The following is a 17,053-nucleotide window of genomic DNA, read 5'->3' on the forward strand; positions in this document are numbered from 1 at the left end:
TTGTGCCAAATCCAGCACTACTGCTTCTGCAATGATACTTGTATTAACAAAACTATTGTTGCACTGACATTTCATTGGATACACACTAATATGTCTAGGGAGTCTCATCTCAGTGCACCATGGGGGAATTTATTCTTAGACTGACATTTTAGTATCAGGCATCATGGAGGCTATAATCCTTATAGAGCCTGAAGGTGTGGAAACAGTGTCCAGAGCTCCAGATGAAGCAGTGAGGAGAGATACTCTTTCTCCTGTTGGCTGATTGGCTGCCGCCACCAATATTGCCAACAGCTTGCAGCCTCTGCAACAATAGTCACCAGATAAGTACTGGTTCAGGAAGAAGAGGAGTAGGAAGGCAGAAGGAGGATCCTGCTCTCATCTTTTAAACTGGAAGGAAAATAATTACATTAATAAAAATATTATAATGAATATAATGAAAAAAAAACTTGGTTTTGAAAATAAAAAATAGAGCACACCCCTATTCAAGTACTACTGGAGTCTGGACAAGTGCAATTGACCCTACCTTCAACTTAATCCTACTGGATTGTTAATGCAAGAGCCCAAGCTATCACTCAAGTGCTTGTGTTCATGCCCCTATCTAGCCTATGTTGTTTGGCATGGAAAGTTAGGAAATTCAAATCTGCTTGGCAATTGTTTATGTATTTATTTATTTTATCAAACTTATAACCCGCTCTACCCCAGCAAGTTTAAAGGAAGAGAGAGCAAAGCAATCATAAACCAGTCATAAAAAAACACTTCATGGGTTTTTTTTAAAAAAAATATTAGCATTTGGTGTTCATCTATCACCAAGATATCTAATTCACCACCAAGATATCTAATTTACAACATGGCCAAATATGTGGATACTTAAATCCAGAGACTGGAGTCATGGACAGAGAACACAGACCTTTCTACAAATCTGAAAAATACCCCAGATTTACAGGAAAAAACCTGATATCTAAAATAAAAAAAATACATCAAGGGGGTTTAAAACCCCAAATAATAGAAACAGCACCTGTAGCTTTAAGAAACAAATGCTCTCAGTGGCTGTTGTTAGGCAGTATTGCCAGCCTTCCAACCTTGGTTTCTTTCAGTAAAAGGCAGGGCCCTTAACCAACTTGTTTTGGTCTTTGAGGCTGTACACAATGGGGTCAGGCATAGCAGCAACCACCAGGCAATTCACTGCCATCTGACATGTGTGACTCACCCAGGCACTGCTGCTTGTTACTGTTCAACAGCAGCAGCCACCTCACCAAAGTCCATGTTTGAATTTCAGATTATGATCTTGGAGACCCAAGTCTGAATTCTCACTCTGCCATGGCTCACTGGATGACACTGAGCCAGTCACACACTCTTAGTCTAACTGATGACAGAGTTGTTGTGAGGATAAAAAGGAGATGTGAATTATGTAAACTGCTTTGGGCCCCTATTGGGGAGAAAGGTGAAGTCTAATAAAGTAAATAAATAATAAAGTCATCTGAATATGGGGCAGTTAAAAGGAAGGTTTGTTGGTGAGTGGGAAGGAGAGAAGGAAACAGGGAAATTTGAGGATATGGGGGCTGCCAGAGGGAGAGAAATGTTGTGGGGAAGGGGGTACAGGGGAAAGTAAAATGCTCTCCATAAGCCCTTGCAGGTTCCCCATTGTACAATGGCCCAGCCCAGTTGGCACCACACAACTGGGCGCAGCCCAGCAGCTGGGCTGGCACAGCATAACTGGGCCAATTTTTTTCCTGGGTAGAGGCTGTGGGGGGGGGTGCAGGAAGGAAAGTTGAAGAAATAGAAATAGATTTAAAGTAGATTGGCCTGTAGAAGGAAAGGAGAGAAGGAAGCAAGGAAAGTTAAAGATATGGGGGGCTGCGAGCAGGAAGAAAAGAAGAAACAATGTGGGGAAGGGGAGACAGGGGAAAATGAAGTGCCCCTATAAGTCCTTGTGGGTTTGTAACTTCATAATTGTGCCATAGTATTCTTAGGTAGAGGAGGGAAAGCTGAAGACGGGGTGAAATAAAAGAGGGTTGACAGGTGTGTAGGAAGGAGAGAAATAAGCACACTCAGCCTCACAAACCTTGCAGGGTTGTTAATGGAGGAGAGGCAAATGGCATAAGCTGCTTTGGGTCAGTATTGTGGAGAAAGGTGGGGTGTAAATAAATACTGCTGGAGTCAAGGGCAGATAAAGGCAGATTAGCTCGGGGGTGGGTGGGATGGAGAAAAGGAAGCAGGAAAAGGGAAAGAAGAAATAGGAGGCTAGGCTTAAATGAGATACACCCCGCAAGACCCCACAATTGGGTTTCCCACTTGTCACCAATACATCTAACACTTGGCATGACAAAATCTATGGATACTTGGATCCAGAGACTGGCACTATGAACAGGCAAGACAGATCTTTATGCAAATCTAAAAAAAACAACCCAGATTTGCAGACAAATCTGACATCTAAAACAAACAAAAAAGATAACATGGGGTAATTACCCCCCCCCCCAATAATAGAAGTAGTGTCTGTACCTTTAAGAAACAAATGCCTTCTGCAATGACCACTGGAGGGGCTGCTAGGCAATCACAACAGTATTGCCAGCTTTCATGTTTTGGTTTCTGTCAGTAAAAGGCAGGGGAGGGCCCCTTTTCATGGTTGTTTTGGTCTTTGAGGGAGACCTGTTTGGGGGCCAGGCCCACTAGCAATCACCAGCTCCTTGATACCACCTAACGTCAATGACTCGTTCAGGCCTGCCTGCTTGCTAGTGTTAAACAGTGATGAGTCCACAAAAGCCAACATGGTTTAGTGTTTGGCATTTCTGATTGGGATTCAAGACACCCAGGTTTGAATCTCTACTGTTCCATGGAAGCCCCCAGTGTGACCTTGGGCCAGTCATGCACTGTCAGGCTAACCTACTTCACACACTGTTGTGAGGATCAAATGGAGGATAGGAGAATAATGAAAGCTGCTTTGGGTTCCCAGTGTGGGGTGTGACAGGGTGTATATGAAGTAAATAAATAATAATTTAACTCAAGTTGGGGGGGCAGATAAAAGGTAGGTTTGTTAATATTGGGGAACAAAAGATGAGAGCAGGGGAAGTGGAGGATATGGGGACCACCACCATGAGGAGGAAAAGAGAAAATAGTGTGGGGAGAGGATATGGGAAAAACCCAAAAGTTCACAGCATCCGTAATTTAAGCAAAGTATATGGTTACACACTATCTTGTATTTTATTAAAATACAATAAGAGGAAGAATTATATGTATTGTTATTGATCAGAGATATCAGTAGCTAATATTCTTCTCACTAACATGGAAACAGAATAAATTTCTCCTTCAGTCTCGTCCTATCCACTTTATGACGTACAAACAACTGCAACCATGAACGTTTCATTTTAAGGCAATGATTATGATGTGTTTCTCTTGGCATAATACACACACTACACAGATATATAACATTAGGTGATGAGACTCTAACTTTTAATAAACCCATTAACTCCACTCCAGAGCATAACAATGTCTTCAAAGATATCTAGGGTTTTTTTTCTTTATCAAAGGTAGACTGAGGAAATTGTTGAAGATCAAATGCATTCAATTGCATAAAAAGGACTGTGATTGGAATGTATTAAGGAATTACATTTAAAAAACCAAGCGCTAGACAAAAAATAAGGGGGGAAAGTAGAAACAGATGGTGTTTTGAAGAGATCAGTGCTAGGAAAATCCTATATTGCTTATGACAGAGTATTGGACTTTCACAGACAGATAAATGAACCCAGACAAGAAGATGGCCATTGTCACAGTGTATGACATATTGATGTCCACAAGGCCATGCTGTTATTCTCAAAACACTTTGTAGTTATTTTTATGAGCTGCATTGTTTCTCGAAATTCTGTATAGTCGATGGTTCTGAGACTTGTTAGTTCCTAGTTCAAATCTTGTGAACTGCTCCCCCAAATAAGAGTAGGGTGGAATTGTTACTACTTTAACCTTTAAAGCTGTAGATATTAAGATGCCTAATCCCCCCTTACCCATCCCATGTAATGATGGTTCTGCAGCCAAAACAAAAGACTTATATCCATCATATTCAGGCAAATCTAACATCAAGGTTTCTTGTATCATAATTAGATCAAATCTAAATATAAATTTACAAGTATCTGCATCCTTTTCTCTATTTACCCATCCCATAACATTCCATGATAACAACAATAATACTTGGATATTGGGTTGATTTTTTTTTTTAGGGCTAGCTTCAGTAGTCATTCAGTTGTGAATTTCCCTGCATATTTTTTTGAATTTTTCTCAGTGAACCGTAATTCTGGAAGTGACTGCAAAGCCAGTGCATACCTGCTTTGCATTACTAAAGAGCCCATTTAAAGTGACCTTTGGTGTTTGCCAAGAAGAATCCCCCTGAAGGAACCATGAAAAATAAAAGCGGTGGGTTAGCTATGCACATGCTAATGGCTATGCAAACAGGAACAAAGGAGCAGGCGAGTGGGGGTGGAATTTCTCCTTTAGTGTCGGGGCTGTGAATAGGCATTTTTAAAGTCGCATTTTAAAAAAGAGTTTTGCGTGAGCATCAAAATTGACCATGCATAAATGGCCTCTGTATCTGTTTTGGGCTTTTGAGAGCATCAGTTGCCATTAGATCCACATAATGTGGTTCTCCACTTGAGTAGACGACTCAGATACTTAATAACCTCTCATTTTGTGTTCCATGCTGGTATTTGGCCTTTATAGGGGCAAACTGTCAGGCACACTCTACTACATTGCAATACCAAATTTTGAGAAAGGTTACCGTATATACTCGCGTATAAGCCGGGTTTTTCAGCTCCCCCCGCCCTGGAAGCCTCCTGCGGGGGGCCCGCCGCCACCACCACCGCCTTCGCCGGGAGCCCTGTCAGGTAAGCCTGCGGGGGGGGGGGAGGGGTTATAAGCCGACCCTTGGCTTATACACGGGTACCTAATTTTCCCCCATTTTGGGGGAGAAATTAGGCACCTCAGCTTATACGCGGGTCGGCTTATACATGGGTATATACAGTACTCTTTTCTAAATGCTCATTCGCCTCTTGCGAGGAGTAGGGGCTACTTCATTAGTGGGTACCTGAGGATGAGAAGGAGATTTACAGGCAGTTGGTCCCACCTGCCTCTCATTAACTAGATTCATTACCACTCAGGATAGCCTCTCAAAATAAGCTTTTACATCTTTTAGAGAGTCAAAGATAGAGCTAACTCTTTTAGCTATTAAAACAAGCAGTTCTGTATTTTTACTCATGTTGTTATCAATTTCTTTGCACTCCATATCTTGAATTAGCTCTTTTAAATTAAGTTTCTCTTCATGTCTTTTATCATTGTTGTTGGCTTCATTAACCCCTTCCTCCTCCTGAGTATTGTCAATGCTTCCATAGGTGTGAAATAGTTTGTAACAAGCACATCGTAAATATATGAGATACTTTGTACAAAATAATCTGCTATTTTATACTGTTTACTTACTGGAAGGCAAGTTACATCTTCCTTATTAAAAGGTAAGCAGAGAGCCAGCATGGTATAGTGGTTAAGAGTGGTGGTTTGGAGTGGTGTCTTCACGTCAGAGTTTTCTTGCCATATCTTGGCACTGGCATGCTGGTTTGGCTTGGTTTTTTTTTTTTTTTTTTTTTACTTCTATCCCACGCTTTCCTAGCACAACTGGGCTTTGGTTTGACACTGGTTCTCTTGCGCCGTGTATGCTTGGTAATTAGCAGCGTGTTCCAGGCTGAAGTGCATTGAATTTTTTAAACATTTCTTCACACTGAACCGTCATTCCAGATGTCACTGCAAAGCCAGCACATACCTGCTTCGCATTTCTTAAGAGTCCCTTTAACGTGATTTTTTGTATTTGCTCTGCCCCCACATTGAAGCATTCACTGAAGGAAGCATGCAGAATCCCAGTCGCAGATTAGCTATGCAAACAACTATTGCTAATGGCTATGCAAACGAAAGAACGAAGGAGCTAGCGAGTGGGGGATGGAATTTGTTTGACTTTCTCCTCTTGCATTGGGACCATTAATAGTCATTTTAAAGGTCAGATTTAAAAAATCAGCATTGAGCGTGGAGCAGAATCAACCCTGCATAAATGGTGTTGGTGTTGCAACAGTGTCCCTTGCTTAAGTTGGTTTGGATTGGATTCTCTGGGTTTACATTGCTTGTGTTGGGCCTGTTGGTTTTCTTTGCATTGCGAGGCTTTTGGCCAGTGTTTACCCTTGTGTGTTTAGCTGTTGGCTACTTTGTCCTGGAGAAAGTGTGGAATTTTTGTCTCCCACAGAAAACAATGAAGACAAGTAAGATGACTGGAAAGAATCTGCCATAGAGAATTATAGTCCCTAAAATTTTAAGAATTTTGAAAAAAGACCCAAATCTGAATACCAAAATGATATTGGGGGACTCAAATAATTCAGAATGCTGGCATTTATGCCCTTCTCAAAATCTGAATCTGAAAAATACTTTAAAAATTTCAGGTGCACATCCCCAGACTCTTCTGTTCTCTGTAAAGCTCACCATTCCCAAAGCAACCTTCCTCCAGTCTGTCAACAGTGTTCCTTTTTTTAATAATCCCTCCTGTCCTTCACACCCAGTTGACTGAGGGATATCTAGAAAATCTAGATCTGCAACCATTTGCATACCTGTGAAGGCAGTTAACATCTAAGAGTTAATTAAATATTTATCTTCCAAAAATATAATTTTTCATGTTATTTACACGGGGGTTTTTCACCACAAGCTACCATAAAATGTTGGTATACATGACTATTTCACAGTTGGTATGTTACTTTATGTGATCAGCAAATGAGTGCTCTAGGTCTTTGAGAAGGTAATCCTACTACATCCTCTGTTGAGAAACTGTCTTTCCAGACAGCCTCTCACCCTGCAACCTTAGTGGAAACAAAATAACTTGGGGAACAATACTTTTACATGCATCCATACACTTAAAACACTAATCAGAGCTATTTTCCACAAGCCAGACATAATGCTCCTTGACTGAACATTTGGGAGGTGCAAAAGAATAGAGAGAGAGAGCCCAAACAGAATAAAATGAAAATTAACATTGATTAAAAGGGAACACAAGCATTACGGCAGGGGATTTGGCAAATATTGATATAAGTGCAATTCTAAGAACCAAGAGTTTGTCAGTTAGCCATTTGATGTGGTGGAACCAGGTAGGAGTGCCAGGAAAGAAGTGGATGGCAGAGAGATCTCTATCTATGAACTTTGGTTCATCCAATGGAGGATCCAACTGTGATGCAAGGTCCACATGGCTATGCAGTAATCAAATCCAAAAGGGAAAAAGATGAGCCATGTTTTGTGCATAATGATGGTCCAAACAGCTTACAGAACAAAGGTATTATTCTGACACTTTGAGGAGAGATTCTGTCTGCAGTAATAGGGTAACTAAGCATAGCACATAAAGGAAAGACCATTCTCTACTTGTAAACAAGGGGAACAAAAGTGGTGACTAGAGGTAGATCTGATCTATGTAAATAGGATATAATTGGGTTCATCCTAGAAGGGAAGGAGCCAGGGGCAAATTCAAAATGGGTCAGGAAACAAGGTTTGGAAGTGTCTAGCCCAGATATGGGCATGAGATGATGGGAATGTTAATAATGATAGATAAGTGGATATGTGGATAACAGCAAAGAGGGTCTTTTATGGTGAAAAGGCCACTGATGACATTCCTGGAGGTTCCCAATTGTGGAGTAATCATCTCTGAGTTCTGATCCTTGGTTGAGATGCAGCCTCAAATTTTCTTCTTCCTAAAGGTGATTTATAAAGGTGATTGTTGTCCTCCTTTGTACACCAGGGATTCCTTACATCAACACACTAGTGACCAGTGTGTGTATGGGAGGGTGCTTATCACGAAAATAGAGCAGTGAGTTAACAGGGAGTAGTGAACTTCTAACAGGTAGAAGCTTTGTACAAATTAGAGATGTACACCTGGGGGAGATGGTATATCAGGGAGCAAAAAAATACCAGTATTCCCATTTTTCAGGCTCCAAATTGTAGTTTGCTATTCGGATCTGGGTTTTCTTTTGGGATTCTGATATTATTTGGCTCCATTATTCCCTATGGGGAATATTTCTGGATAGCTGGGGGGCTGTTTTTTGAGCAAATGTAAAATTGCAGTGGAACTACTGGTACTGTCTATTAAATAACCCTCAAGTTTCAAGTGAATTGGATGAAGAGGTCCAATTTTATGTGTCCTTGAACAGGGTATCCCAGCCATCCTACATTGTTTCCTATTGGGGGAGGGATTCCATGCTTTCTTCAGGGCAAAGAATAGCCAAAGACACAAGAAAAAGCAAAGTAACCACTGGCCAAAAGCCTGTCAAAGCAAATAGAACCAACAAGCCCAAAGAACGGATGAAGAATCCCAACAGAAGCGCTGGACAATGTGGCAAGCTTAACACAGCAAATATACAAACTAGAGAATCCTCCAAGCCAACCCAAATAAGGAATGCTGTTGCAAACCAACAAATATAGACTCAGAAAAGCTAACCCAATGTACAACATGAGAATCCAATGCAATGTTGAACCCAAGAATCCACTGCAAACCTGACTCTAACCAACTTGAGCGTAGGACCCCAGGTTGCAAGACCAACAAAACCAATTTCAAAGGACAGAATAAAAGCCAATCCAATGTGGCAAGCCAAAACCAAGCCCTGGGAAGACACAGACACACCTTAAAATTAAAGAAAAAACAGTCCAAGGAGCCTTAAAATTCTGGCTCCCAATATTCCCCAGTTACTCCTGAATATTTCTGGGATTTTTCGGGACACATTTCCCAGTATTCTGGAAAATCCTGGATACTCTCTGAGCACCTGCATATATCTGGAAAATACCATTAAGGTATTTTTTGGATATATATTCAGAAAGAATATATCTGAATGCACATCCCTAGTACAAATACACAGAAAAGAGAGAGTGGGCGTGGAAGTATGGTATGTAATAAAAATACCTTCCCTTACCACCTTCAAGCCCCTCATGCATTCACAAAACCTATGGACAGGCAAAAGATCATGTAAGGAGCTGTTACTTTTCTAAAGTTCCACACTGGCTCAACTTGCCTTTTTTAAAAAAGGTCTAAATATCGGCATCCTTTCAGATACTTCAAAGAAAATAAAACACTCCTAATTCTGCTCTGTGGGAGGCAATACCCATTTCCCTAATCTACAGAGATAATATCATACAGGAGCCAACAACAGATACCCCCTCCCAAATATATACTTGTGTATTGCAAAAGGGCTGATTGTACTTCTGGGAACTAATTTTAGTTTTTCCCAGGTACTGGTGGAAGTGCTACAGAAACTGCAAAATCAATTTGTCCACAGACCATAATAGATTGAAAAAAGGAACATCAGTACCATGGGAGAAAACTCTTCTCTTAAAAACAACTGCTACTACTACTACTATGATGATGACTACTACTATTTCTGTTTGTAGCCTCAACCCAGGCTGCACATTTGATGAAATCTAAGTACATCAGATCAGATAGCTTTCAGATTGGGCTGCATGATGAACTTTTTTTTTTTTTTTTTTGTCATGCTGTACTATAGAAAATGTCAAATTTTTGGAAGCTGTTTTTAGCAGAGTTGTAGATCACTTCTGTTCTTCTCAATTCCTCTTCCAATCTCATGTGATCTTTTCTGTAGCTGAATTTTTGTGTTTCTGTCATCATGCTTGGCTGTTATTCAAACTGAAATATCCCAAACATAAATTTGTATTAGAGCTTTGCATAAAGATTAAAATAGACCATCCTTCCACCCCACCACTGAATCAGCATTCAGCTGTTAACAAATATGCATACAAAGGAAGCAAAAGAACGTTTTACCTGGATTACTCTAATGGGCTTGTCTTTCAACTGCCATTGTTCAGTAGACAGTTGTCAATAAAATTACTGGTAAATCATGCATCTAAGCCCGTGGGGCAACAGAAACACACACAGTAATTGAAGTTTGACCATTTACTGACATTTCTATCAAAACAAAGGACCTTAACTATATGTGCTTTATAGAAATATACATTTGCTTCCCATTTTATAACGGTGTTTTAATGCAAGGCCTTCCTATTAACTTGCCTCTGAGATACCAAACTTTTCCACTGACAGTTTCTAAAATGGGAGTAGCAACAGGAATCAAAGCTAGAGTTGAAGACTGATCATTTGCCTGTTAATAAAATGGCTACCACTGAGGATATTTTCTCTTCTGAATCTGATATCTAATAAAAACTTTGCATTGCAGTTAAGCTAAAGTTAATCAGATCTCATCATCTTTATTCCAAAACTCCAAAAGCTCCAGCCACATACAGAGCTGCTTAATTGAGATGTTAAATTGGGTAGTGGTTATCTGTGTTAGCAAATTAATCCATTATGAATTGCATATCCCTTTCCCCACTTCCCCACATTGTTATGATGGATTTGATTAACCCAGTCTTTGCTATGCATGAGGCTGGGGTGCAGAGGGAAAATTTCTATGGCAAAATCAGAGGGTACCGTAAAACGTTAAACTGCAAAAAAATATGTATCTGGTGTGTCCTGAAGAACCTTTGTATCTCCCAGGAAATATATGGAGTGCTTCTAAATGTCTTTATCTAAAAAATTGACTTTTGGTATTCTGAATAAGGAAAGGTTTCTGCACTTTGGAATCAAGACCAGAAAGTTAATGAGCACAGTATTAATCTTCTTAAAGTAATTTAGGAGCACTTTTTTGAACCAACTAATAAATGTGATTCCAAATTCCTCTTCAATCATTTTACTTCATATATTAAATGACATTTGTGGTTCCATGTTTGCAGGACAATTATAACCAAGATTTTCATATATGAGGAAGTTAATCAGTCAGAATCTTTAGGGGACAAATGACCAGACATGTCTTGCTATGTAAAAGATAAATTGGCAACTGATAAATATTTGTATGGATGACTGAATCTTTAACGTCTGCAGAGTGCTTCTGCTACTGTAAGACATATGTCTCCATCACACAGATTTATGGGATGTCTTTAAATATCATGAAAGTACAATGGCCCTGATTATAGTTCTAGAGTAATAATATAAGCAGCCTTTAATGTAATGCCAGACAAGTAGCAAGGCACCATCATTTTACAATGCAATCTTTTGTGACTATGGGATTGCTACTGAGAATGCTTTCCGATGTGCTGTTTGTGAAGTTGGGGGCTCTCAAGAAAGCAGTCTGCAACAAACCTTGCCTGCCCACCCCCCCAATTCTTTATAAGGGCCTGATCACATTGCTTGGCTGAGGATAGGACTGATCTCTGCCAGTACAGCTAACAGTTCATTTTCATCCTGCCAATGGATGATAAGGGGCTAGGAAACATGACTCTGGCTGACCCTTCCTGATTGGACAGCAACCTGCAGTCCTTGCCTCCCAATTCCTCAGCAGGGTCACTGTAATCAAACCAGAATACTCTTATCTGAGCAACCAGCAGCATATGGGAGTGTCCAACAGCATGATTCAAATAGCCCATTCTGGAGTAGTTTTTAGTTGTCAGTGCTTTACCGTTCATAGCTCAGGAGTTCAATCCTGCATCAAAGTCTTCTCTGGTATACAGTTGTCTGAGGGAAGGCGACATATTTGCTTAATAAGTGTTGTGGTGCAGGCAAGGAGCAAGGGCTGGAAGCTGGAAGCATAGTCCGGGGAACAGTCCAAGGTCATTCACAGTTCAGGCAAAGTCCAAGATCTCAATATGGGCAAGGGAAGTCCGAGGTGTTAGTCAAAGTCAGTCCAAGGAGTCAGGATTCCAGGAATCCAAAGTATAGCAGGGAAACAAGGCTTTACCATTGCTTACACAATAGCCAAGCCTAACTGATGGCTTAAATCCCTTCTCCTGCTGCTGTAGCAGAGCCAGCTGATGCTGATTAGGCTGAGTTCACAGGTGGTGCTTCAGCCCTGCTCTTCCTCATCATTGCTACTGAGGAGGTTCCTCTGTAAAGCCATCAGTCTAGCACTCTGCCATCTCTGCTGCATTGCCAGATGGACCTGTTTTCTTCTCTGCTCCAGTGGCCTTGGTGAGGCCTCTGGAGACACTGCATGTTGCAAGGGGTCAGGTCCAACTGGAGTCCTTGAGCTGGCAGGTAGGGCTGTTGAAAAAAAAATTCGGTAAAATTTGGATTCAGCAAAATTCAGCCCCTTTTAATTCAGGAAATGCCGAAGTTCGAACTCCCCCGATTCAGATCTGTGGAATTCAGCACCAAGTTCTGAGTTCGGGGGAAAAATTGGCCATATAAAGCCATTAAAAACACATTCACGCCTTTCCGCTGCTCCGGGGGGCATTTTTGGGGGTAGAGGTCCAAAACCTTCAGGATAGCTTGAGGGGACCCTTCTCTCAAGAACCCCCAGGTTTTGTAAAGATTGGGTCAGGGGGTCCCAAGATATGGGGCCTGGAAGGGGTCGCCCCCCAAAAGAATTCGCCCACAGGAATAAAGCCATTTAAAGCACATTGACGGCTTTCCATGGCTCCGGGGGGCATTTTTTGGGGTAGAGGTCCCAAACTTTCAGGGTAGCTTGAGGGGACCCTTCTTGCAAGAAACCTCAAGTTTTGTGAAGATTGGATCTGAGGGTCCCAAGATATGGGGCCCGGAAGGGGTCACCCAACCCATCTGCTTGGCCGGGGGTCTGGCTGCCTCGGCAGTTGGGCCGTACCATTACCCCGGCTTGGGGGAATAAAGCCATTAAAAGGGATGTACTAAAAGGAATGACAAGTCAGCCCATTGGAAACAATGGGAGAGGCTGCCCAGCCCATTGAAGATAATGGGAGAGGGGAATGTCGATTGACTTGCATTGACTCCATTGAAAATACATTACAGGGGATGCACTAAAACGAATGCCAGGCTAGCCCATTAGAAACAACAGAAGCGGCTGCATTGGAAACAATGGGAGAGGCTGCCCAGCCCATTGAAGATAATGGGAGAGGGGAATGTTGGTTGACTTGCATTGACTCCACTGAAAATACATTACAGTGGATGCTCTAAAACAAATGCCAGGCTAGCCCATTAGAAACAACAGAAGCGGCACCATATCTCGGGACCCCTCACCCAATCTTTACAAAACTTGGGGGTTCTTGAGAGAAGGGTCCCCTCAAGCTACCCTGAAATTTTGGGACCTCTACCCCCAAAAATGCCCCCCGGAGCCGTGGAATGCTGCCAATGTGCACACACACACACACCCCACGGGGATCTCTCTCACACACAGACGTTCTCTCTTTCTCTCCCTAGGCCATGCAGCAGCTGGGCTCATATACTCAACAGCGACTGATTGGCCAGAAGAAGACCCAGCTTGGCCACCGATTGGCCATGGGAGAATGCTGCTAGTTGCTTACTAACTGATGGTTATGCTGCTGATTCGGAGACCCCGAATTTGCTGAATTTATTCGGCGATCGCCCCAAACTCGCCAAATTCGGCACATCGTTTTCCCGCCTTTTTTGAGTTTGGTACCATCCGAACTGAAAACCGCCGAATCGGGGGAAATTCGGCTGTTTATTTGGTTCGGATGAACCGAATCGACAGCCCTACTGGCAGGCTGCAGGCATGGTGAGTAATCTCCTGACTTTGGCTGATCCTCTATTCTGGCAGGCTGTAGGCCCTGTGGTTGTTCCTGTGGGACTTCTGCCTGAGGATGTCCCTCTGTTCTGACTTCTATTTCCCCTTCGTCAGAGGAGGTCTCTGCAGGCTGACTCATGATGATAAGTTGCAAGGCACTTTGCACATATTTATGAGGCATTTTTTTTAAAAAAAATATATTTCTCAGGTTCAGAAGAGAATGCTATCTGGAAAACACATCTGTTGCAAACATGTAATGCACCTGGCTTAAAATAAACTCTGGGCCCATCACCAGTTCTGACCTGTTTAACCTTATCTTCTTTCTGACGATACTGTTCTTTTTTTTCCTTTTCCCCTATCTCTTTCTTCCTCCCCCTTCTTCACTTCTTCATAAATTCTGGAAATAAATATCATCAAGGCCTTAGAAGATTATTAAAAAGACCATGTGTGCAGAAAAGACCTGGCATTTTTTTTCCTAAATGGGGTTGGATTAGGTGACTCTCCTTTAGCAATGTGTTCCATAGGGTTGGTGCTGCCAAAAGGAAGGAACTGTTGCAGCCTCCAGTATTAAGCCAATAAGTACTAGGGGATAATACCCCTTCAGGTATGTTGGGCTCAGACTATACAGGCCTCAATGAAAGAATGATATATCTGCATTGGAGAACTGCAGTTCTTCAGTGAGTAGGGTTGCCAATCTCAAGGTAGGACATGGAGATGTCCCAGAATTACAGATGATCTCCAGACTACAGAGATCAGTTCCCTTGAAGAAAACGGTCGCGTTGAAGGGTGGACTATGGTGTTAGACTGTGCCAAGGTCCCTCCCCTCCCCAAACCCCACCTTCCCCAGGATCCACCCTCAAATTTCCATAAATTTCCCAATGCAGAGCCAGCATCCTTAGCAGTGAGACAGAGAGAACACATAGTGCTGTTTTTTACCCTTTTAGTCCAATAAACCGCATGGGTTCCAGACAGAAAAGGAGGGGAATCTTGGGAATATGTCTGCCAGCTGAATAATATCTGTGTTAAGCTTCTGTTTCCCTCCCTATTACATGTATTTAAAGATGGGAATGGTTAGCAGCTGAGCCTTTGGTGCCAGCTGTAGGACAAGAGCCAAAAGTGGTTTGGCCCTTGGCTTTTAGACAACAGCTTGTGAGCTGTGGCCCTGAGTGGACCAGCCTGGCAGATCCAAGATCAATCCAGGAACTGGAGTTGTGCTACGTATATTTTGTTATTGCGAGTTTGTTTACATTGTATTGATATTTCCATGTTTCTTTGTAAGTCACTAGGAATTTCTCAGGGTGAGAAAAGCAGAACAGAAGTTTTTGTTTAAATAAAGATCCAATGCTTCCCCTCATGACACTTACTCACATGCTTGGAGAACTGTTGTTAGTGGTCTCCCTACCTGAATTGAGATGGGTGGTTTCCAGAGTAAAGGCCATGACAGCACCTTACCAAAAAAAGCCTGGCTGGTGTCATATCGCAGAATCCAAACACCTCACACAATGGCTCAGATGCAGACAAACCTCTATGGAGCTAAAGCAGCAGGACTTTGCTTCAGGACAGCTGAACATCCAGCCTGAGGGACAATATTCTGTTGGCCTCTCAGAAGACAAGGATTTTACATCTGATTGCTTTTCTGAGCGCTAGTGTTGAAAACCAGAGACTGGCATCCGGCAGAAAACTGGAGGGCTGGGACATGGGGATGCTGTCATGTCAATGGAGTGATGTTATTTCCAAGGCTAGACACCACACAGCTCTAGATTTCAGTGAAAACTCTATGGGAATCCTAGAGCATCATCACATCTCTTCTGGGTTCACCCAGGAAATGACGCCACTCTGTGATTTTTGCATTACTGGTGATTTTTGCATTATTTTCCCCTGCTAGCTACAGAGCAGCAGCACAGGCAATCCTACTGAGCACTGAAGTTCAGATTTATGAAACTGTAATCCACACCCTTATCTTTCACTCCTAGTAGAGAAAACATAGGTTGCAGCTGGAAGTCGGCCAGTGATATGAAGTTCCAGGCTTCAAGCCAACGCTACCTATTTAATGGTTTAAAAATGTGATTTTATTATGCATGTTTTAATTTGTTACCCCTTGTGAGGGCAGAAAGGTGGGATAGAAATTTTGCAAAATAAACAAATAAAATAAATATTTTCATTCTTGCCAAACTTGCAGCTAGGAGGTGGAGCTTTCAAACTCACTAGTACTGTTTTATGATTTAAGTACTCAGTGTTCTGCCCTGCCTAATCCACTCTTCACTGGAAGAGTGGAAGGGGCTGTGGATCAGTAGAAGAGCCTCTGAGTGTGAATCAGTGTTTTGGATCATGTAGCAGAATGTAAATGCACTATGCTCAAATTTCAGTAAACCACTTGACTCCATGGCTCAACAAATATATTTGAGGGGGGAGAAACCCATTTCTGATTAATGTGAGCTGACATTAATAGTTCCCTGTCCTGTTATGCATTCTATCCAAAAGCACTAGACTTGTCTGCTGTTAAGAAAGGATACTCAGCAGCACATTTCTTCTGACCTGATGAGGCTGTTCATATGAGCAAGGATCAAATTCCTATATGGTATGCATAAAGGTAATTTTGAAAATACTCATTTTAGCTGGGACAGAAATAGTTCTCATACATTTTGTACTTCTCTATTTATGGTAAATGAAACATATCCACTGCCACAGCCCTGGAGTCAGATTTTACAACTAGAGAAAGTCTGTTTAACTACAAATACTATATGGTTCAAAGGATTAGGACAGATGGCAACTTGCTGAATCAGGATGGAGGTGTCCTATCAACTGTGAAGGAAATGCTCTAATTCATTCTTGTTTTATTTATCACATGTATTAATGATCTGGAAGAAGAGAGATCAACAGTATGTGTTACATTCATAGATGATATTGTCAGCCCAATCCTATGAACTGGATGAATCTAAATCTTTTTATTTATTTATTAATTTAATTTAATTTATACTCCACCTTTCTCCCCAATGGGGAATCAAATTAGCTTACTTCATTCTCCTCCCCTCCGTTTTATCCTCATAACAACCCTATGAGGTAGGTTAGGCTGAGAGTGTGTGATTGGCCCAAGGTCACCCAGCAAGCTTCCATGGCAGACTGGGGATTTGAACCTAGGCTTCCCAGATTCTCAGTCCAATACCCTAACCACTACATCTTGCTGGACTGGAAGGGTTACTTCCTGCCACTACTGTAGCCTGATCCTAGTTCCACAGCAGAATTAAATACACGTCTCCTACTTTCCATCAAGACAATATGGTTTCCTTTACCCATTTCTGACGCTCCAACTTTTAGTCCTGCAGGTCAGGCACAAGTGCCCTGATTTTCCTAGCTATTTAGAGATGATAGGTTTCCTGTCACAGGAAATAAAGCAATATGAGAGACTGTGAGTGCAATGCAGTGGTCTGAGTGCTGAACTATGATTGGGGAGGCCCAGAATTCAAATCCAAATTCAGCCATTAAGGTTATTGTTGGTGACTTTGGGA

The sequence above is a fragment of the Euleptes europaea genome, chromosome 4, assembly GCF_029931775.1.
Source record: "Euleptes europaea isolate rEulEur1 chromosome 4, rEulEur1.hap1, whole genome shotgun sequence".
Lineage (NCBI taxonomy): Eukaryota > Metazoa > Chordata > Lepidosauria > Squamata > Sphaerodactylidae > Euleptes > Euleptes europaea.